The sequence below is a fragment of the Haliotis cracherodii genome, unplaced genomic scaffold (assembly GCF_022045235.1).
Source record: "Haliotis cracherodii isolate W230 unplaced genomic scaffold, xgHalCrac1.p SCAF_13, whole genome shotgun sequence".
Taxonomy (NCBI): Eukaryota; Metazoa; Mollusca; class Gastropoda; order Lepetellida; family Haliotidae; genus Haliotis; species Haliotis cracherodii.
In genome coordinates this window covers 36595467-36618173 of record NW_027266268.1, presented here as the reverse complement: position 1 = coordinate 36618173, position 22707 = coordinate 36595467, and the positions used below count along the sequence as shown (strand labels likewise).

General features: G+C 39.3%; 1 protein-coding gene across 2 annotated transcripts in view; it reads right to left on the bottom strand.

The window, feature by feature from the left end:
- The window catches only part of LOC139459277 (uncharacterized), a 36891-nt gene extending 17248 nt beyond the window's left edge, over window positions 1-19643 (bottom strand). The window contains exon 1 of one of the 2 annotated variants that reach the window (XM_071240726.1): window positions 19614-19643. The gene's annotated coding sequence lies outside the window, so the exon portion shown is untranslated. Of the gene's footprint in view, window positions 1-5858; window positions 5909-19613 lie in introns of those variants that run through there. The other variant, XM_071240725.1, reaches the window with a different exon arrangement.
- Window positions 19644-22707: the final 3064 nt, after the last annotated feature.

The following is a 22707-nucleotide window of genomic DNA, read 5'->3' as shown; positions in this document are numbered from 1 at the left end:
CACAGACAGGACATGGACTACATATAGTTCAGGTTAGTTATTTACATTAACTTTCCTAAATAGAATTCTAACTTATCATTTAAATATGTTATCAATAATGTAAAATAATGTGTGTGTGTGTGTGTGTGTGTGTGTGTGTGTGTGTGTGTGTGTGTGTGTGTGTGTGTGTGTGTGTGTGTGTGTGTATTCAGGCATGATAGTTATGTCATTTACTTTTTATAGGAATGCCATAATCCTATATGATGTGGGTTTATAATAGAACACACCCCGGTGTCACCCACAGGGTATGTATAAATCCTATATTTTATCACTCACTTATGAATGAATTTATATGTATTAACTATTTGTTATAATTTAACACAACGTGCAAGCATTTTATAACATATTCCTACTCTTAGAGATAATAAGTATATATTTATGACGCCACACGGCTGCTAGTATTCTTCCAACTATATAGTTTGTAACTGATATTTTCAGTTATGATAAGAGACATTTAATATATGTATTACTATTTGAAAGTTCGGTGCTCATGCGAACAATCAGTGGATTGTCTGGTTCAGACTTTATTATTTAGAGACCGCCGTCACATAGCTGGAATATTGCGGCGTAAAACAACAAACAGACACACACTAAGATGTCCGCTTAAGTAATTGCTTTCCGGGAGTATGTAACTCGATGAGTGTAGTTGCTCGTGTATCTAAATTTAGATAACATGACGTCTTGTCATGCCGTGGTTGTAACATCTGCATTCCATTAGCCGCAGCGGTCGGGGAGATAAGCCAACTGTGTTTGAGAACTAGAGGACGTTTTATAAAGTTACTCCCGCTAAATGCGTTATTCGAAACCGAACGCGAATGAAAACTCGAATGCATTACAAATGAATTCTTCTATAATAGATAGGTCTTGAGCAACCCATGCTTGCCGTAAAAGGCGACTGTGCTTGCAAGAGGCGATTAACGGGATCGGGTGGTAAGGCTCGTTGACTTGGTTGATGAATGTAATCGTATCCTAATTGCACGGATCGATGCTCATGAGATCAACCACTGTATTGTCTGGTCCAGAGAGTCGATTATTTACAGACCGCCGTCGACCGCTGTACTGTTGCTGAGTGCGGCGCTTAAACAACAAACAATCACGCGAGGGTGTTTGGGGATGGTAAATATCCTGTATTAGGAGTGAGCGATTGTGGTTTAACGCCGCTTTTAGCAATATCCCAGCAATATCACGGCGGGGGACACCAAAAATGGGCTTCATACATTGTGCCTATGTAGGGAATCCCGGGCCTTCAGCGTGACGAGCGAACGCTTTAACCACTAGGCTACCCCACCTCCCCTATATTAGGAGAAAACATTGTATTAAGCGAGCCTTGTCGAGCTAAATACATAATCTTTAGTCCTAATACAGGATATTTACCATCCCCAAACACACACACTTGATAGCCTCATCATATTATGTCATTCTTCAATTCTTTGCTCGACAATTTGTCAGCACCATACCCGTGCTCGTGGGTTTCACCGAAGTGGTAAACGTCTGAGACCTGCATCACTTCGGGCTTTCCTCCCACATTAAGCTGACACGCCGCGATATAACTGGAATACTGATAAAAGCGGCGTTAAACCCAACTCACACACTCACTCACTTTGCTCGACAAATCTCTCGCAAACATTACCTAAACATTGCAAGTTTCCCTGGAATGTGCGCATTAATGTATATTGCGTCAAACACGCACATCCGGGTCCGATGGATGTACATTCAGCGAAAAAATGAAACAAGGTCTCAAGTCGCTCATCTTTCGGCGAAATCAAACTTGGTGGAAAGTTCCAAGCCGTCGACAGCATAGATAAGGAAACTGATCCCGCCAGACTAGTGTCCTCGATAATTTGCTTTGCACGTCACAGTTAGACACTGACTTTCAGTGACTTCTTTGAGTGGCATTTAGAAGTTGGAATGGTAACTAAGACAAAATTGTTATGGATGAGCAACTTCTTTATTACAACCACGTCGCCCAATTGTAATAATGAAGTTGCTGATCCATGACAATTTTGTCTTAGTGACTTTCAGTGTATTAGATTATTCGTTTGATAATGCTAGCACTCACCCCAGTCGTTTCTCCAGATCCCGAAGGATAATTCTTACTCGATTGCCGATTTACAAGGAGCGATGCCATGTTTGTTTGTAAACAGTTCGAGAGAAGACCCTTCTTTGACAATATCCGCAATATGACACCAAAGGATATCGCTTTTACCCGTTGGTTTTATCCTGCAGAAACACCTACCTATTATATGATAAACATTTATATTAACATTTTTCAACCAGAGATGTCATATGTTTAAATAAGAAACGTGATCGTCAGAGATATATACTGACGCCGAGCCGACCAGTCCTTGTTTTATCCCCTAAATGTCGAACGCCAGTGTGACGCGGCCGAAATCGAACCACCTTGTCAGCCTCGTCAGCCTCGTCTATAACTACGGTTATAACAAACTCAAAGGGACCACTAATTTTATTTTGTAATAACCGTAGTTCGTTATAAACAGATATACAGCATATAAACAACAAAAGGTCGGGACTAAAAAATAAGTTCGTTATATCGATCAGTTCGTTATAAGCGTGTTCGTTATAACCGTAGTTTACTGTATGTTAATTCAGTATATCATGTAAGACGTTGTAACTTTGTGGAACGGCTATAATCTCATCGGCACCGATATCTCGATAAGATATCAGCACTCAGCTAATTTTAAACTATGAATATTTCTTTACGCTGTCGATAGCTCCGAAGTCATTTCGCTTTAGCACACGGAAATATACGACCACAAAGATGAGAAATACATCCCACTCTTGTCTGTAAGTTGACCGTTCATTTTTGTTGAAATGCATATTTTTTCACATGCGTATTTACAATTTATCCATTTATTGACAGAACAGAAAGAATAGAAATATATTTTTGTTTGTTGTTTAACGCCGCACTCCACGTATATGACGGCGGTCTGTAAATCATAGTCTTTGGACCAGACAATCCAGTGATTTATAACATGAGCATCGATCTACGCAATTGGGATACGATGACATGCATCAACAAAGTCGGCGAGTCTGACCGCCCGATCCCGTTGGTCGCACAAGTATAGTCGCCTTCAAAGGGGCACTGATCTAACGCAATTCCCCAGGACTGGTTGTTGCCTTTGTTATTGTTTTTCCCCCTTGAGTACCCGGATGATACGCAACGCAACTGAGCGTGACCAGAGACCGGGCTAGCTTCTGCAAGGACAGCTAAATAAACTTGGAGGCCGGAGGCAATATTTGTTTTACGCAATTTTGAACACTGATTGGTTAACTGTGATCTATAAAGATTTCGACAAAGGGCGCATGTTAATTAATTTCTTCAGCCTAAACAAACAGACAAACAGAACGGCGGAGCTCATCGGATGTCGTCATTTGGAAATACCCCAGATGGTTATAGTTTAATGATAATATTAAAAAGTATCCATGCAGTGAAAGCATTTTCGGATTTCGGATTGCGTCGATAATACCATTACTACTCCCTTGTTGTCATCCACGTTTTCTGGTATAACCCTACACTTATGTATTTGTCGTCATTCACTTGATGCTCAGTTAATGAATTTTTATTACAGGTACAATTAGCGGTAGCACAACTTAGATTACTTGACAAAGGTTCCCATTTGGCATTTATTGTGTCTGGGGTAATTATTCAATCTAAATCCAGGTTTGAAGTGAGGTGAAATGTGTGTTATGTAATATACACGTGGCAGCCCAGCAAGAGATGAATAATCAGTTGATTTACTTTTTTGGTAAATCAACGGATCGTTCCTAGTCATCAAAGAATTAACAGAAAATACGTTGACTGTTATCTTGCACAGTTGATATGTCAAAAGTGAGTGTTTACATGTCTGGGTTTACTAAAACAAAGGGAATACACTCATATGATGGCGCGAAGCGCCGATGTAAAAACATCATACTTTGTTCAAAGGGTTAACTGATGATAGGTTGATTGATTGCTCATTGTTATCTATCACTCAATGGATTTTTTAGGAACCGTGGACGTTATGAAAATAGTTGTCACGTGGGCTTTCTCAGCCGACCCTTGAGTCTTGACACCTATGTGAAACACCTGAAACAATCTAAGTGACCAGTTGAAAAACGAACACGGGTTATAATATCCCGAAACGATATATATCTTTTAAAATATTTGATTGTTACAGAGACACGTGACATCGAATAAGTTTCTTTGTACAGCTGCAGACGAGTGGGATATTGTTCGTTTGTGTGGATATTCACTGATACATTCCTCGAACAAGGAAGCTGCCTAAAATTTATACACATAAATTTTGTAGGTTGTAATTATGGTATTTCCATTTTGTTTTCCTTCATTTGCTGTAGCATTGAACTGATTCGTTCTTGTTCCTCTACGTCCTGGTTGGGAAATTCTTCAATGCGCGATAGACCTTGTTTTCACAAGTCTTTTCCTTTGAAAGCGTGTATATATTACCGTCAATTTGTAAAATGTGATTCTCTCAGGCAATTTATAAAATGTGTAAATATTTCAGTCACTTTGACTGACAAATCTGTCCAGATTGACTAAATTTGATTAAAACGATCAAAAGGGCCTAATAACGTCACAACAGATTATTATGTAGGAATAGAAGTCAAACAACATAAGAATGTACTTTTCAACGTAACATTTTCAGTCTCTTGGTGATGAAATTAAACATCAAAATGTTTCGAATTCGTTATCATAATAATACAGATGGAAATGTTTTTCAGTCACTTTCTAAAATAACTGAATATTTAGGCGTTTAATAAATTTGAAAATGTTACACATTGTGACAGTAAAAAAATATACACATACGCCCTTATTACTACCCATAAAAGTGACTAATGCGCTTACGAATGGCGCAGCAGAGGTCGCGAACTAGTCTAGATTTCTGCTATACATCCGGGTACTCACTGGGAAAAAACAATAACAAAGGCAACAACCAGTCCCGGGGAATTGCTTTAGGTCAGTGCCCCTTTAAGACAAGCATGAGTTGCTGAAGACGCAACATCGGCAACACCCCAGACAGCTTTACTCAATACTATTATATAAAAACATGCGAGTAACAAAGTATATACAACGAAGTAACAACTATTAGCAAACTGAGTTTTCGCCCCAAAGAGGCCTAAACATCATTATATTTACGTCAGTGACGAACCGATGATTGGACATCTGGAGGGGTGAGGGTGGGGCTTGTGGGGTGGCTAGGATTTTATCGAAAAGCATTAATTATGAAATAAAACTTTTTGAAAACAAAAGTATGAGTATGACGGAAACTGCCTACCAAAAAAAACAATTGTTGCGAGTCGTGCCTTTTTCTAAAATCGTACTGAGCACTTCGCGAGGGAAACGGTTCAGTTCCTTGCCTGAAGGGGTGGTGGGGAAAGCTAGTGGTTAAAGCCTCCGTTCGTCACGCCGAAGGGCTGTGACATTGCTGGAGTATTGCTAAATATTCCTTGTCAAATAACATGTTAACTCATCGACTGACCTAACAAAGTTCATATTGTAGTCAGTGCGCTGCCTCGAGTGAAAATGTCAACTTTGTCAGGTCACGATTTGAGCTAAACTTTTTATCATACCAGAAAAGACAAAGTGTGTATTTATTTATGTATGTTCGCACTGATAATCACGGAAAATCATACTTTCATTAAGGGAGAATAACAATAATAACGGCATAAGTGTTATGAAATAACATGTTATTTCACTCGAGCGAGATATATTATTATACATTCTCAGATAAATACAGTTTCTCACAACTACAAAACAAAAAAATCTGCCCCCCAAAAACACAGCACAGAAAGTCACATACCTTTGTGTTATTCGTCTTTGACGAGTCTCGACGGGGATGTGCAGTTACTGAAGAACTGACTACATTTATAACACTATGGTAAAACTGCGCAGAAAGGGCCACTTGTGTATAAACGCGACCCGGAACCAACTGCATCTTATTACGCTGATTCGAGAAACAACAACGTAGTGTTGTTATGTTATTACATTGGAAACAAGCCGGACGTGTGTCACACTGATGAAGTTATCGCCACAGAGGCGGAAGTAGTAGATATTTGTTAGCTTTAAAATCCATCCATGACGTCACAATCCATCCGCGCCCGCGGAATCCAACCGGACTGGTAATCCAGGGTGTTACCTGTCAGACAGGGTGGGTAGTCTACGTGGTCCAAAGTACGCGCCTTTAAGAATATCTATCACAAAAAACATGTTTCTCTAACTAAGAGCCGTTGGAACGATTGTAAGGAGAGGGTAATCATACTCAATTTCATGTCTCAAAGGTAAATACAGATAATCCTTAGGCTTCACTAAATCTTTCTTAAAATAATCATCCATCATATGGAAGTTAAGAGTTGTGGAAACAAGTCGGACGGGTGCCTTTCATCTCTTGCCAACTTATCAAAGGTAATACATTTTGCGTTTCAGTATGTACGTCATTGGGTTTCTTAATTCCTCCGTGAAACCGATTAACTACTCAGTTATTGTAACAGGATATTGTATATATAGTTTTTTAGGAATTTAGTTTTAGCTTTTTTTCATTTCAAGTAGTTGTATATATCTTCATTAGTTGTAGTACAAAATGTATATGATTGGGTTAAGAGTCCAAGCGGTTGGTCCATTTTATTGAAGGGTGGACAGGTTAGTCTATTCCTGTCCCTATGTCACAAACTCTCTAGCTTGTCATGACATACAATAGCTTCCAGCTTCCTAGCTGATTAACATTATCTAACTACAGCTTTCTTCCCTAACATTTTCACACTTTTTATTCACTCTGCTTATAACTCTGCACAGACAGGACATAGACTACATATAGTTCAGGTTAGTTATTTACATTAACTTTCCTAAATCGAATTCTAACTTATCATTTAAATATGTTATCAATAATGTAAAATAATGTGTGTGTGTGTGTGTGTGTGTGTGTGTGTGTGTGTGTGTGTGTGTGTGTGTGTGTGTGTGTGTGTGTGTGTGTGTGTGTGTGTGTGTGTGTGTGTGTGTGTGTGTATTCAGGCATGATAGTTATGTCATTTACTTTTTATAGGAATGCCATAATCCTATATGATGTGGGTTTATAATAGAACACACCCCGGTGTCACCCACAGGGTATGTATAAATCCTTTATTTTATCACTCACTTATGAATGAATTTATATGTATTAACTATGTGTTATAATTTAACACAACGTGGAAGCATTTTATAACATATTCCTACTCTTAGAGATAATAAGTATATATTTATGACGCCACACGGCTGCTAGTATTCTTCAAACTATATAGTTTGTAACTGATATTTTCAGTTATGATAAGAGACATTTAATATATGTATTACTATTTGAAAGTTCGGTGCTCATGCGAACAATCAGTGAATTGTCTGGTTCAGACTTTATTATTTAGAGACCGCCGTCACATAGCTGGAATATTGCGGCGTAAAACAACAAACAGACACACACTAAGATGTCCGCTTAAGTAATTGCTTTCCGGGAGTATGTAACTCGATGAGTGTAGTTGCTCGTGTATCTAAATTTAGATAACATGACGTCGTGTCATGCCGTGGTTGTAACATCTGCATTCCATTATCCGCAGCGGTCGGGGAGATAAGCCAACTGTGTTTGAGAACTAGAGGACGTTTTATAAAGTTACTCCCGCTAAATGCGTTATTCGAAACCGAACGCGAATGAAAACTCGAATGCATTACAAATGAATTCTTCTATAATAGATAGGTCTTGAGCAACCCATGCTTGCCGTAAAAGGCGACTGTGCTTGCAAGAGGCGATTAACGGGATCGGGTGGTAAGGCTCGTTGACTTGGTTGATGAATGTAATCGTATCCTAATTGCACGGATCGATGCTCATGAGATCAACCACTGTATTGTCTGGTCCAGAGAGTCGATAATTTACAGACCGCCGTCGACCGCTGTACTGTTGCTGAGTGCGGCGCTTAAACAACAAACAATCACGCGAGGGTGTTTGGGGATGGTAAATATCCTGTATTAGGAGTGAGCGATTGTGGTTTAACGCCGCTTTTAGCAATATCCCAGCAATATCACGGCGGGGGACACCAAAAATGGGCTTCATACATTGTGCCTATGTAGGGAATCCCGGGCCTTCAGCGTGACGAGCGAACGCTTTAACCACTAGGCTACCCCACCTCCCCTATATTAGGAGAAAACATTGTATTAAGCGAGCCTTGTCGAGCTAAATACATAATCTTTAGTCCTAATACAGGATATTTACCATCCCCAAACACACACACTTGATAGCCTCATCATATTATGTCATTCTTCAATTCTTTGCTCGACAATTTGTCAGCACCATACCCGTGCTCGTGGGTTTCACCGAAGTGGTAAACGTCTGAGACCTGCATCACTTCGGGCTTTCCTCCCACATTAAGCTGACACGCCGCGATATAACTGGAATACTGATAAAAGCGGCGTTAAACCCAACTCACACACTCACTCACTTTGCTCGACAAATCTCTCGCAAACATTACCTAAACATTGCAAGTTTCCCTGGAATGTGCGCATTAATGTATATTGCGTCAAACACGCACATCCGGGTCCGATGGATGTACATTCAGCGAAAAAATGAAACAAGGTCTCAAGTCGCTCATCTTTCGGCGAAATCAAACTTGGTGGAAAGTTCCAAGCCGTCGACAGCATAGATAAGGAAACTGATCCCGCCAGACTAGTGTCCTCGATAATTTGCTTTGCACGTCACAGTTAGACACTGACTTTCAGTGACTTCTTTGAGTGGCATTTAGAAGTTGGAATGGTAACTAAGACAAAATTGTTATGGATGAGCAACTTCTTTATTACAACCACGTCGCCCAATTGTAATAATGAAGTTGCTGATCCATGACAATTTTGTCTTAGTGACTTTCAGTGTATTAGATTATTCGTTTGATAATGCTAGCACTCACCCCAGTCGTTTCTCCAGATCCCGAAGGATAATTCTTACTCGATTGCCGATTTACAAGGAGCGATGCCATGTTTGTTTGTAAACAGTTCGAGAGAAGACCCTTCTTTGACAATATCCGCAATATGACACCAAAGGATATCGCTTTTACCCGTTGGTTTTATCCTGCAGAAACACCTACCTATTATATGATAAACATTTATATTAACATTTTTCAACCAGAGATGTCATATGTTTAAATAAGAAACGTGATCGTCAGAGATATATACTGACGCCGAGCCGACCAGTCCTTGTTTTATCCCCTAAATGTCGAACGCCAGTGTGACGCGGCCGAAATCGAACCACCTTGTCAGCCTCGTCAGCCTCGTCTATAACTACGGTTATAACAAACTCAAAGGGACCACTAATTTTATTTTGTAATAACCGTAGTTCGTTATAAACAGATATACAGCATATAAACAACAAAAGGTCGGGACTAAAAAATAAGTTCGTTATATCGATCAGTTCGTTATAAGCGTGTTCGTTATAACCGTAGTTTACTGTATGTTAATTCAGTATATCATGTAAGACGTTGTAACTTTGTGGAACGGCTATAATCTCATCGGCACCGATATCTCGATAAGATATCAGCACTCAGCTAATTTTAAACTATGAATATTTCTTTACGCTGTCGATAGCTCCGAAGTCATTTCGCTTTAGCACACGGAAATATACGACCACAAAGATGAGAAATACATCCCACTCTTGTCTGTAAGTTGACCGTTCATTTTTGTTGAAATGCATATTTTTTCACATGCGTATTTACAATTTATCCATTTATTGACAGAACAGAAAGAATAGAAATATATTTTTGTTTGTTGTTTAACGCCGCACTCCACGTATATGACGGCGGTCTGTAAATCATAGTCTTTGGACCAGACAATCCAGTGATTTATAACATGAGCATCGATCTACGCAATTGGGATACGATGACATGCATCAACAAAGTCGGCGAGTCTGACCGCCCGATCCCGTTGGTCGCACAAGTATAGTCGCCTTCAAAGGGGCACTGATCTAACGCAATTCCCCAGGACTGGTTGTTGCCTTTGTTATTGTTTTTCCCCCTTGAGTACCCGGATGATACGCAACGCAACTGAGCGTGACCAGAGACCGGGCTAGCTTCTGCAAGGACAGCTAAATAAACTTGGAGGCCGGAGGCAATATTTGTTTTACGCAATTTTGAACACTGATTGGTTAACTGTGATCTATAAAGATTTCGACAAAGGGCGCATGTTAATTAATTTCTTCAGCCTAAACAAACAGACAAACAGAACGGCGGAGCTCATCGGATGTCGTCATTTGGAAATACCCCAGATGGTTATAGTTTAATGATAATATTAAAAAGTATCCATGCAGTGAAAGCATTTTCGGATTTCGGATTGCGTCGATAATACCATTACTACTCCCTTGTTGTCATCCACGTTTTCTGGTATAACCCTACACTTATGTATTTGTCGTCATTCACTTGATGCTCAGTTAATGAATTTTTATTACAGGTACAATTAGCGGTAGCACAACTTAGATTACTTGACAAAGGTTCCCATTTGGCATTTATTGTGTCTGGGGTAATTATTCAATCTAAATCCAGGTTTGAAGTGAGGTGAAATGTGTGTTATGTAATATACACGTGGCAGCCCAGCAAGAGATGAATAATCAGTTGATTTACTTTTTTGGTAAATCAACGGATCGTTCCTAGTCATCAAAGAATTAACAGAAAATACGTTGACTGTTATCTTGCACAGTTGATATGTCAAAAGTGAGTGTTTACATGTCTGGGTTTACTAAAACAAAGGGAATACACTCATATGATGGCGCGAAGCGCCGATGTAAAAACATCATACTTTGTTCAAAGGGTTAACTGATGATAGGTTGATTGATTGCTCATTGTTATCTATCACTCAATGGATTTTTTAGGAACCGTGGACGTTATGAAAATAGTTGTCACGTGGGCTTTCTCAGCCGACCCTTGAGTCTTGACACCTATGTGAAACACCTGAAACAATCTAAGTGACCAGTTGAAAAACGAACACGGGTTATAATATCCCGAAACGATATATATCTTTTAAAATATTTGATTGTTACAGAGACACGTGACATCGAATAAGTTTCTTTGTACAGCTGCAGACGAGTGGGATATTGTTCGTTTGTGTGGATATTCACTGATACATTCCTCGAACAAGGAAGCTGCCTAAAATTTATACACATAAATTTTGTAGGTTGTAATTATGGTATTTCCATTTTGTTTTCCTTCATTTGCTGTAGCATTGAACTGATTCGTTCTTGTTCCTCTACGTCCTGGTTGGGAAATTCTTCAATGCGCGATAGACCTTGTTTTCACAAGTCTTTTCCTTTGAAAGCGTGTATATATTACCGTCAATTTGTAAAATGTGATTCTCTCAGGCAATTTATAAAATGTGTAAATATTTCAGTCACTTTGACTGACAAATCTGTCCAGATTGACTAAATTTGATTAAAACGATCAAAAGGGCCTAATAACGTCACAACAGATTATTATGTAGGAATAGAAGTCAAACAACATAAGAATGTACTTTTCAACGTAACATTTTCAGTCTCTTGGTGATGAAATTAAACATCAAAATGTTTCGAATTCGTTATCATAATAATACAGATGGAAATGTTTTTCAGTCACTTTCTAAAATAACTGAATATTTAGGCGTTTAATAAATTTGAAAATGTTACACATTGTGACAGTAAAAAAATATACACATACGCCCTTATTACTACCCATAAAAGTGACTAATGCGCTTACGAATGGCGCAGCAGAGGTCGCGAACTAGTCTAGATTTCTGCTATACATCCGGGTACTCACTGGGAAAAAACAATAACAAAGGCAACAACCAGTCCCGGGGAATTGCTTTAGGTCAGTGCCCCTTTAAGACAAGCATGAGTTGCTGAAGACGCAACATCGGCAACACCCCAGACAGCTTTACTCAATACTATTATATAAAAACATGCGAGTAACAAAGTATATACAACGAAGTAACAACTATTAGCAAACTGAGTTTTCGCCCCAAAGAGGCCTAAACATCACTATATTTACGTCAGTGACGAACCGATGATTGGACATCTGGAGGGGTGAGGGTGGGGCTTGTGGGGTGGCTAGGATTTTATCGAAAAGCATTAATTATGAAATAAAACTTTTTGAAAACAAAAGTATGAGTATGACGGAAACTGCCTACCAAAAAAAACAATTGTTGCGAGTCGTGCCTTTTTCTAAAATCGTACTGAGCACTTCGCGAGGGAAACGGTTCAGTTCCTTGCCTGAAGGGGTGGTGGGGAAAGCTAGTGGTTAAAGCCTCCGTTCGTCACGCCGAAGGGCTGTGACATTGCTGGAGTATTGCTAAATATTCCTTGTCAAATAACATGTTAACTCATCGACTGACCTAACAAAGTTCATATTGTAGTCAGTGCGCTGCCTCGAGTGAAAATGTCAACTTTGTCAGGTCACGATTTGAGCTAAACTTTTTATCATACCAGAAAAGACAAAGTGTGTATTTATTTATGTATGTTCGCACTGATAATCACGGAAAATCATACTTTCATTAAGGGAGAATAACAATAATAACGGCATAAGTGTTATGAAATAACATGTTATTTCACTCGAGCGAGATATATTATTATACATTCTCAGATAAATACAGTTTCTCACAACTACAAAACAAAAAAATCTGCCCCCCAAAAACACAGCACAGAAAGTCACATACCTTTGTGTTATTCGTCTTTGACGAGTCTCGACGGGGATGTGCAGTTACTGAAGAACTGACTACATTTATAACACTATGGTAAAACTGCGCAGAAAGGGCCACTTGTGTATAAACGCGACCCGGAACCAACTGCATCTTATTACGCTGATTCGAGAAACAACAACGTAGTGTTGTTATGTTATTACATTGGAAACAAGCCGGACGTGTGTCACACTGATGAAGTTATCGCCACAGAGGCGGAAGTAGTAGATATTTGTTAGCTTTAAAATCCATCCATGACGTCACAATCCATCCGCGCCCGCGGAATCCAACCGGACTGGTAATCCAGGGTGTTACCTGTCAGACAGGGTGGGTAGTCTACGTGGTCCAAAGTACGCGCCTTTAAGAATATCTATCACAAAAAACATGTTTCTCTAACTAAGAGCCGTTGGAACGATTGTAAGGAGAGGGTAATCATACTCAATTTCATGTCTCAAAGGTAAATACAGATAATCCTTAGGCTTCACTAAATCTTTCTTAAAATAATCATCCATCATATGGAAGTTAAGAGTTGTGGAAACAAGTCGGACGGGTGCCTTTCATCTCTTGCCAACTTATCAAAGGTAATACATTTTGCGTTTCAGTATGTACGTCATTGGGTTTCTTAATTCCTCCGTGAAACCGATTAACTACTCAGTTATTGTAACAGGATATTGTATATATAGTTTTTTAGGAATTTAGTTTTAGCTTTTTTTCATTTCAAGTAGTTGTATATATCTTCATTAGTTGTAGTACAAAATGTATATGATTGGGTTAAGAGTCCAAGCGGTTGGTCCATTTTATTGAAGGGTGGACAGGTTAGTCTATTCCTGTCCCTATGTCACAAACTCTCTAGCTTGTCATGACATACAATAGCTTCCAGCTTCCTAGCTGATTAACATTATCTAACTACAGCTTTCTTCCCTAACATTTTCACACTTTTTATTCACTCTGCTTATAACTCTGCACAGACAGGACATAGACTACATATAGTTCAGGTTAGTTATTTACATTAACTTTCCTAAATCGAATTCTAACTTATCATTTAAATATGTTATCAATAATGTAAAATAATGTGTGTGTGTGTGTGTGTGTGTGTGTGTGTGTGTGTGTGTGTGTGTGTGTGTGTGTGTGTGTGTGTGTGTGTGTGTGTGTGTGTGTGTGTGTGTGTGTGTGTGTGTATTCAGGCATGATAGTTATGTCATTTACTTTTTATAGGAATGCCATAATCCTATATGATGTGGGTTTATAATAGAACACACCCCGGTGTCACCCACAGGGTATGTATAAATCCTTTATTTTATCACTCACTTATGAATGAATTTATATGTATTAACTATGTGTTATAATTTAACACAACGTGGAAGCATTTTATAACATATTCCTACTCTTAGAGATAATAAGTATATATTTATGACGCCACACGGCTGCTAGTATTCTTCAAACTATATAGTTTGTAACTGATATTTTCAGTTATGATAAGAGACATTTAATATATGTATTACTATTTGAAAGTTCGGTGCTCATGCGAACAATCAGTGAATTGTCTGGTTCAGACTTTATTATTTAGAGACCGCCGTCACATAGCTGGAATATTGCGGCGTAAAACAACAAACAGACACACACTAAGATGTCCGCTTAAGTAATTGCTTTCCGGGAGTATGTAACTCGATGAGTGTAGTTGCTCGTGTATCTAAATTTAGATAACATGACGTCGTGTCATGCCGTGGTTGTAACATCTGCATTCCATTATCCGCAGCGGTCGGGGAGATAAGCCAACTGTGTTTGAGAACTAGAGGACGTTTTATAAAGTTACTCCCGCTAAATGCGTTATTCGAAACCGAACGCGAATGAAAACTCGAATGCATTACAAATGAATTCTTCTATAATAGATAGGTCTTGAGCAACCCATGCTTGCCGTAAAAGGCGACTGTGCTTGCAAGAGGCGATTAACGGGATCGGGTGGTAAGGCTCGTTGACTTGGTTGATGAATGTAATCGTATCCTAATTGCACGGATCGATGCTCATGAGATCAACCACTGTATTGTCTGGTCCAGAGAGTCGATAATTTACAGACCGCCGTCGACCGCTGTACTGTTGCTGAGTGCGGCGCTTAAACAACAAACAATCACGCGAGGGTGTTTGGGGATGGTAAATATCCTGTATTAGGAGTGAGCGATTGTGGTTTAACGCCGCTTTTAGCAATATCCCAGCAATATCACGGCGGGGGACACCAAAAATGGGCTTCATACATTGTGCCTATGTAGGGAATCCCGGGCCTTCAGCGTGACGAGCGAACGCTTTAACCACTAGGCTACCCCACCTCCCCTATATTAGGAGAAAACATTGTATTAAGCGAGCCTTGTCGAGCTAAATACATAATCTTTAGTCCTAATACAGGATATTTACCATCCCCAAACACACACACTTGATAGCCTCATCATATTATGTCATTCTTCAATTCTTTGCTCGACAATTTGTCAGCACCATACCCGTGCTCGTGGGTTTCACCGAAGTGGTAAACGTCTGAGACCTGCATCACTTCGGGCTTTCCTCCCACATTAAGCTGACACGCCGCGATATAACTGGAATACTGATAAAAGCGGCGTTAAACCCAACTCACACACTCACTCACTTTGCTCGACAAATCTCTCGCAAACATTACCTAAACATTGCAAGTTTCCCTGGAATGTGCGCATTAATGTATATTGCGTCAAACACGCACATCCGGGTCCGATGGATGTACATTCAGCGAAAAAATGAAACAAGGTCTCAAGTCGCTCATCTTTCGGCGAAATCAAACTTGGTGGAAAGTTCCAAGCCGTCGACAGCATAGATAAGGAAACTGATCCCGCCAGACTAGTGTCCTCGATAATTTGCTTTGCACGTCACAGTTAGACACTGACTTTCAGTGACTTCTTTGAGTGGCATTTAGAAGTTGGAATGGTAACTAAGACAAAATTGTTATGGATGAGCAACTTCTTTATTACAACCACGTCGCCCAATTGTAATAATGAAGTTGCTGATCCATGACAATTTTGTCTTAGTGACTTTCAGTGTATTAGATTATTCGTTTGATAATGCTAGCACTCACCCCAGTCGTTTCTCCAGATCCCGAAGGATAATTCTTACTCGATTGCCGATTTACAAGGAGCGATGCCATGTTTGTTTGTAAACAGTTCGAGAGAAGACCCTTCTTTGACAATATCCGCAATATGACACCAAAGGATATCGCTTTTACCCGTTGGTTTTATCCTGCAGAAACACCTACCTATTATATGATAAACATTTATATTAACATTTTTCAACCAGAGATGTCATATGTTTAAATAAGAAACGTGATCGTCAGAGATATATACTGACGCCGAGCCGACCAGTCCTTGTTTTATCCCCTAAATGTCGAACGCCAGTGTGACGCGGCCGAAATCGAACCACCTTGTCAGCCTCGTCAGCCTCGTCTATAACTACGGTTATAACAAACTCAAAGGGACCACTAATTTTATTTTGTAATAACCGTAGTTCGTTATAAACAGATATACAGCATATAAACAACAAAAGGTCGGGACTAAAAAATAAGTTCGTTATATCGATCAGTTCGTTATAAGCGTGTTCGTTATAACCGTAGTTTACTGTATGTTAATTCAGTATATCATGTAAGACGTTGTAACTTTGTGGAACGGCTATAATCTCATCGGCACCGATATCTCGATAAGATATCAGCACTCAGCTAATTTTAAACTATGAATATTTCTTTACGCTGTCGATAGCTCCGAAGTCATTTCGCTTTAGCACACGGAAATATACGACCACAAAGATGAGAAATACATCCCACTCTTGTCTGTAAGTTGACCGTTCATTTTTGTTGAAATGCATATTTTTTCACATGCGTATTTACAATTTATCCATTTATTGACAGAACAGAAAGAATAGAAATATATTTTTGTTTGTTGTTTAACGCCGCACTCCACGTATATGACGGCGGTCTGTAAATCATAGTCTTTGGACCAGACAATCCAGTGATTTATAACATGAGCATCGATCTACGCAATTGGGATACGATGACATGCATCAACAAAGTCGGCGAGTCTGACCGCCCGATCCCGTTGGTCGCACAAGTATAGTCGCCTTCAAAGGGGCACTGATCTAACGCAATTCCCCAGGACTGGTTGTTGCCTTTGTTATTGTTTTTCCCCCTTGAGTACCCGGATGATACGCAACGCAACTGAGCGTGACCAGAGACCGGGCTAGCTTCTGCAAGGACAGCTAAATAAACTTGGAGGCCGGAGGCAATATTTGTTTTACGCAGTTTTGAACACTGATTGGTTAACTGTGATCTATAAAGATTTCGACAAAGGGCGCATGTTAATTAATTTCTTCAGCCTAAACAAACAGACAAACAGAACGGCGGAGCTCATCGGATGTCGTCATTTGGAAATACCCCAGATGGTTATAGTTTAATGATAATATTAAAAAGTATCCATGCAGTGAAAGCATTTTCGGATTTCGGATTGCGTCGATAATACCATTACTACTCCCTTGTTGTCATCCACGTTTTCTGGTATAACCCTACACTTATGTATTTGTCGTCATTCACTTGATGCTCAGTTAATGAATTTTTATTACAGGTACAATTAGTGGTAGCACAACTTAGATTACTTGACAAAGGTTCCCATTTGGCATTTATTGTGTCTGGGGTAATTATTCAATCTAAATCCAGGTTTGAAGTGAGGTGAAATGTGTGTTATGTAATATACACGTGGCAGCCCAGCAAGAGATGAATAATCAGTTGATTTACTTTTTTGGTAAATCAACGGATCGTTCCTAGTCATCAAAGAATTAACAGAAAATACGTTGACTGTTATCTTGCACAGTTGATATGTCAAAAGTGAGTGTTTACATGTCTGGGTTTACTAAAACAAAGGGAATACACTCATATGATGGCGCGAAGCGCCGATGTAAAAACATCATACTTTGTTCAAAGGGTTAACTGATGATAGGTTGATTGATTGCTCATTGTTATCTATCACTCAATGGATTTTTTAGGAACCGTGGACGTTATGAAAATAGTTGTCACGTGGGCTTTCTCAGCCGACCCTTGAGACTTGACACCTATGTGAAACACCTGAAACAATCTAAGTGACCAGTTGAGAAACGAACACGGGTTATAATATCCCGAAACGATATATATCTTTTAAAATATTTGATTGTTACAGAGACACGTGACATCGAATAAGTTTCTTTGTACAGCTGCAGACGAGTGGGATATTGTTCGTTTGTGTGGATATTCACTGATACATTCCTCGAACAAGGAAGCTGCCTAAAATTTATACACATAAATTTTGTAGGTTGTAATTATGGTATTTCCATTTTGTTTTCCTTCATTTGCTGTAGCATTGAACTGATTCGTTCTTGTTCCTCTACGTCTTGGTTGGGAAATTCTTCAATGCGCGATAGACCTTGTTTTCACAAGTCTTTTCCTTTGAAAGCGTGTATATATTACCGTCAATTTGTAAAATGTGATTCTCTCAGGCAATTTATAAAATGTGTAAATATTTCAGTCACTTTGACTGACAAATCTGTCCAGATTGACTAAATTTGATTAAAACGATCAAAAGGGCCTAATAACGTCACAACAGATTATTATGTAGGAATAGAAGTCAAACAACATAAGAATGTACTTTTCAACGTAACATTTTCAGTCTCTTGGTGATGAAATTAAACATCAAAATGTTTCGAATTCGTTATCATAATAATACAGATGGAAATGTTTTTCAGTCACTTTGTAAAATAACTGAATATTTAGGCGTTTAATAAATTTGAAAATGTTACACATTTTGACAGTAAAAAAATATACATATACGCCCTTATTACTACCCATAAAAGTGACTAATGCGCTTACGAATGGCGCAGCAGAGGTCGCGAACTAGTCTAGATTTCTGCTATACATCCGGGTACTCACTGGGAAAAAACAATAACAAAGGCAACAACCAGTCCCGGGGAATTGCTTTAGGTCAGTGCCCCTTTAAGACAAGCATGAGTTGCTGCATGAGTTGCTGAAGACGCAACATCGGCAACACCCCAGACAGCTTTACTCAATACTATTATATAAAAACATGCGAGTAACAAAGTATATACAACGAAGTAACAACTATTAGCAAACTGAGTTTTCGCCCCAAGGAGGCCTAAACATCACTATATTTACGTCAGTGACGAACCGATGATTGGACATCTGGAGGGGTGAGGGTGGGGCTTGTGGGGTGGCTAGGATTTTATCGAAAAGCATAAATTACCAAATAAAACTTTTTGAAAACAAAAGTATGAATAAGACGGAAACTGCCTACCACAAAAAACAACTGTTGCGAGTCGTGCCTTTTTCTAAAATCGTACTGAGCACTTCGCGAGGTAAACGGTTCAGTTCCTTGCCTGAAGGGGCGGTGGGGAAAGCTAGTGGTTAAAGCCTCCGTTCGTCACGCCGAAGGGCTGTGACATTGCTGGAATATTGCTAAATATTCCTGTCAAATAACATGTTAACTCATCGACTGACCTAACAAAGTTCATATTGTAGTCAGTGCGCAGCCTCGAGTGAAAATGTCAACTTTGTCAGGTCACGATTTGAGCTAAACTTTTTATCATACCAGAAAAGACAAAGTGTGTATTTATTTATGTATGTTCGCACTGATAATCACGGAAAATCATACTTTCATTAAGGGAGAATGACAATAATGACGGCATAAGTGTTATGAAATAACATGTTATTTCACTCGAGCGAGATATATTATTGTATATTCTCAGATAAATACAGTTTCTCACAACTACAAAACAAAAAAATCTGCCCCCAAAAAACACAGCACAGAAAGTCACATACCTTTGTGTTATTCGTCTTGGACGAGTCTCGACGGGGATGTGCAGTTACTGAAGAACAGACTACATTTATAACACTATGGTAAAACTGCGCAGAAAGGGCCACGTGTGTATAAACGCGACCCGGAACCAACTGCATCTTATTACGCTGATTCGAGAAACAACAACGTAGTGTTGTTATGTTATTACATTGGAAACAAGCCGGACGTGTGTCATACTGATGAAGTTATCGCCACAGAGGCGGAAGTAGTAGATATTTGTTAGCTTTAAAATCCATCCATGACGTCACAATCCATCCGCGCCCGCGGAATCCAACCGGACTGGTAATCCAGGGTGTTACCTGTCAGACAGGGTGGGTAGTCTACGTGGTCCAAAGTACGCGCCTTTAAGAATATCTATCACAAAAAACATGTTTCTCTAACTAAGAGCCGTTGGAACGATTGTAAGGAGAGGGTAATCATACTCAATTTCATGTCTCAAAGGTAAATACATATAATCCTTAGGCTTCACTAAATCTTTCTTAAAATAATCATCCATCATATGGAAGTTAAGAGTTGTGGAAACAAGTCGGACGGGTGCCTTTCATCTCTTGCCAACTTATCAAAGGTAATACATTTTGCGTTTCAGTATGTACGTCATTGGGTTTCTTAATTCCTCCGTGAAACCGATTAACTACTCAGTTATTGTAACAGGATATTGTATATATAGTTTTTTAGGAATTTAGTTTTAGCTTTTTTTCATTTCAAGTAGTTGTATATATCTTCATTAGTTGTAGTACAAAATGTATATGATTGGGTTAAGAGTCCAAGCGGTTGGTCCATTTTATTGAAGGGTGGACAGGTTAGTCTATTCCTGTCCCTTTGTCACCCACTCTCTAGCTTGTCATGACATACAATAGCTTTCAGCTTCCTAGCTGATTAACATTATCTAACTACAGCTTTCCTCCTAAACATTTTCACACTTTTTATTCACTCTGCTTATATGCACAGACAGGACATGGACTACATATAGTTCAGGTTAGTTATTTACATTAACTTTCCTAAATAGAATTCTAACTTATCATTTAAATATGTTATCAATAATGTAAAATAATGTGTGTGTGTGTGTGTGTGTGTGTGTGTGTGTGTGTGTGTGTGTGTGTGTGTGTGTGTGTGTGTGTGTGTGTGTGTGTGTGTGTGTGTGTGTGTGTGTGTGCATTCAGGCATGATAGTTATGTCATTTACTTTTTATAGGAATGCCATAATCCTATATGATGTGGGTTTATAATAGAACACACCCCGGTGTCACCCACAGGGTATGTATAAATCCTTTATTTTATCACTCACTTATGAATGAATTTATATGTATTAACTATGTGTTATAATTTATTACAACGTGGAAGCATTTTATAACATATTCCTACTCTTAGAGATAATAAGTATATATTTATGACGCCACACGGCTGCTAGTATTCTTCAAACTATATAGTTTGTAACTGATATTTTCAGTTATGATAAGAGACATTTAATATATGTATTACTATTTGAAAGTTCGGTGCTCATGCGAACAATCAGTGGATTGTTCGGGGAGATAAGCCAACTGTGTTTGAGAACTAGAGGACGTTTTATAAAGTTACTCCCGCTAAATGTGTTATTCGAAACCGAACGCGAATGAAAACTCGAATGCATTACAAATGAATTCTTCTATAATAGATAGGTCTTGAGCAACCCATGCTTGCCGTAAAAGGCGACTGTGCTTGCAAGAGGCGATTAACGGGATCGGGTGGTAAGGCTCGTTGACTTGGTTGATGAATGTAATCGTATCCTAATTGCACGGATCGATGCTCATGAGATCAACCACTGTATTGTCTGGTCCAGAGAGTCGATTATTTACAGACCGCCGTCGACTGCTGTACTGTTGCTGAGTGCGGCGTTTAAACAACAAACAATCACGCGAGGGTGTTTGGGGATGGTAAATATCCTGTATTAGGAGTGAGTGGTTGTGGTTTTACGCCGCTTTTAGCAATATTCCAGCAATATCACGGCGGGGGACACCAGAAATGGGCTTCATACATTGTGCCTATGTAGGGAAACCCGGGCCTTCAGCGTGACGAGCGAACGCTTTAACCACTAGGCTACCCCACCTCCCCTATATTAGGAGAAAACATTGTATTAAGCGAGCCTTGTCGAGCTAAATACATAATCTTTAGTCCTAATACAGGATATTTACCATCCCCAAACACACACACTTGATAACCTCATCATATTATGTCATTCTTCAATTCTTTGCTCGACAATTTGTCAGCACCATACCCGTGCTCGTGGGTTTCACCGAAGTGGTAAACGTCTGAGACCTGCATCACTTCGGGCTTTCCTCCCACATTAAGCTGACACGCCGCGATATAACTGGAATACTGTTAAAAGCGGCGTTAAACCCAACTCACACACTCACTCACTTTGCTCGACAAATCTCTCGCAAACATTACCTAAACATTGCAAGTTTCCCTGGAAAGTGCGCATTAATATATATTGCGTCAAACACGCACATCCGGGTCCGATGGATGTACATACAGCGAAAAAATGAAACAAGGTCTCAAGTCGCTCATCTTTCGGCGAAATCAAACTTGGTGGAAAGTTCCAAGCCGTTGACAGCATAGATAAGGAAACTGATCCCGCCAGACTAGTGTCCTCGATAATTTGCTTTGCACGTCACAGTTAGACACTGACTTTCAGTGACTTCTTTGAGTGGCATTTAGAAGTTGGAATGGTAACTAAGACAAAATTGTTATGGATGAGCAACTTCTTTATTACAACCACGTCGCCCAATTGTAATAATGAAGTTGCTCATCCATAACAATTTTGTCTTAGTGACTTTCAGTGTATTAGATTATTCGTTTGATAGCACTCAGCCCAGTCGTTTCTCCAGATTCCCGATGGATAATTCTTACTCGATCGCCGATTTACAAGGAGCGATGCCATGTTTGTTTGTAAACAGTTCGAAAGAAGACCCTTCTTTGACAGTCTGTCCGCAATATGACACCAAAGGATATCGCTTTTACCCGTTGGTTTTATCCTGCAGAAACACCTACCCATTATATAATAAACATTTATCTTAACATT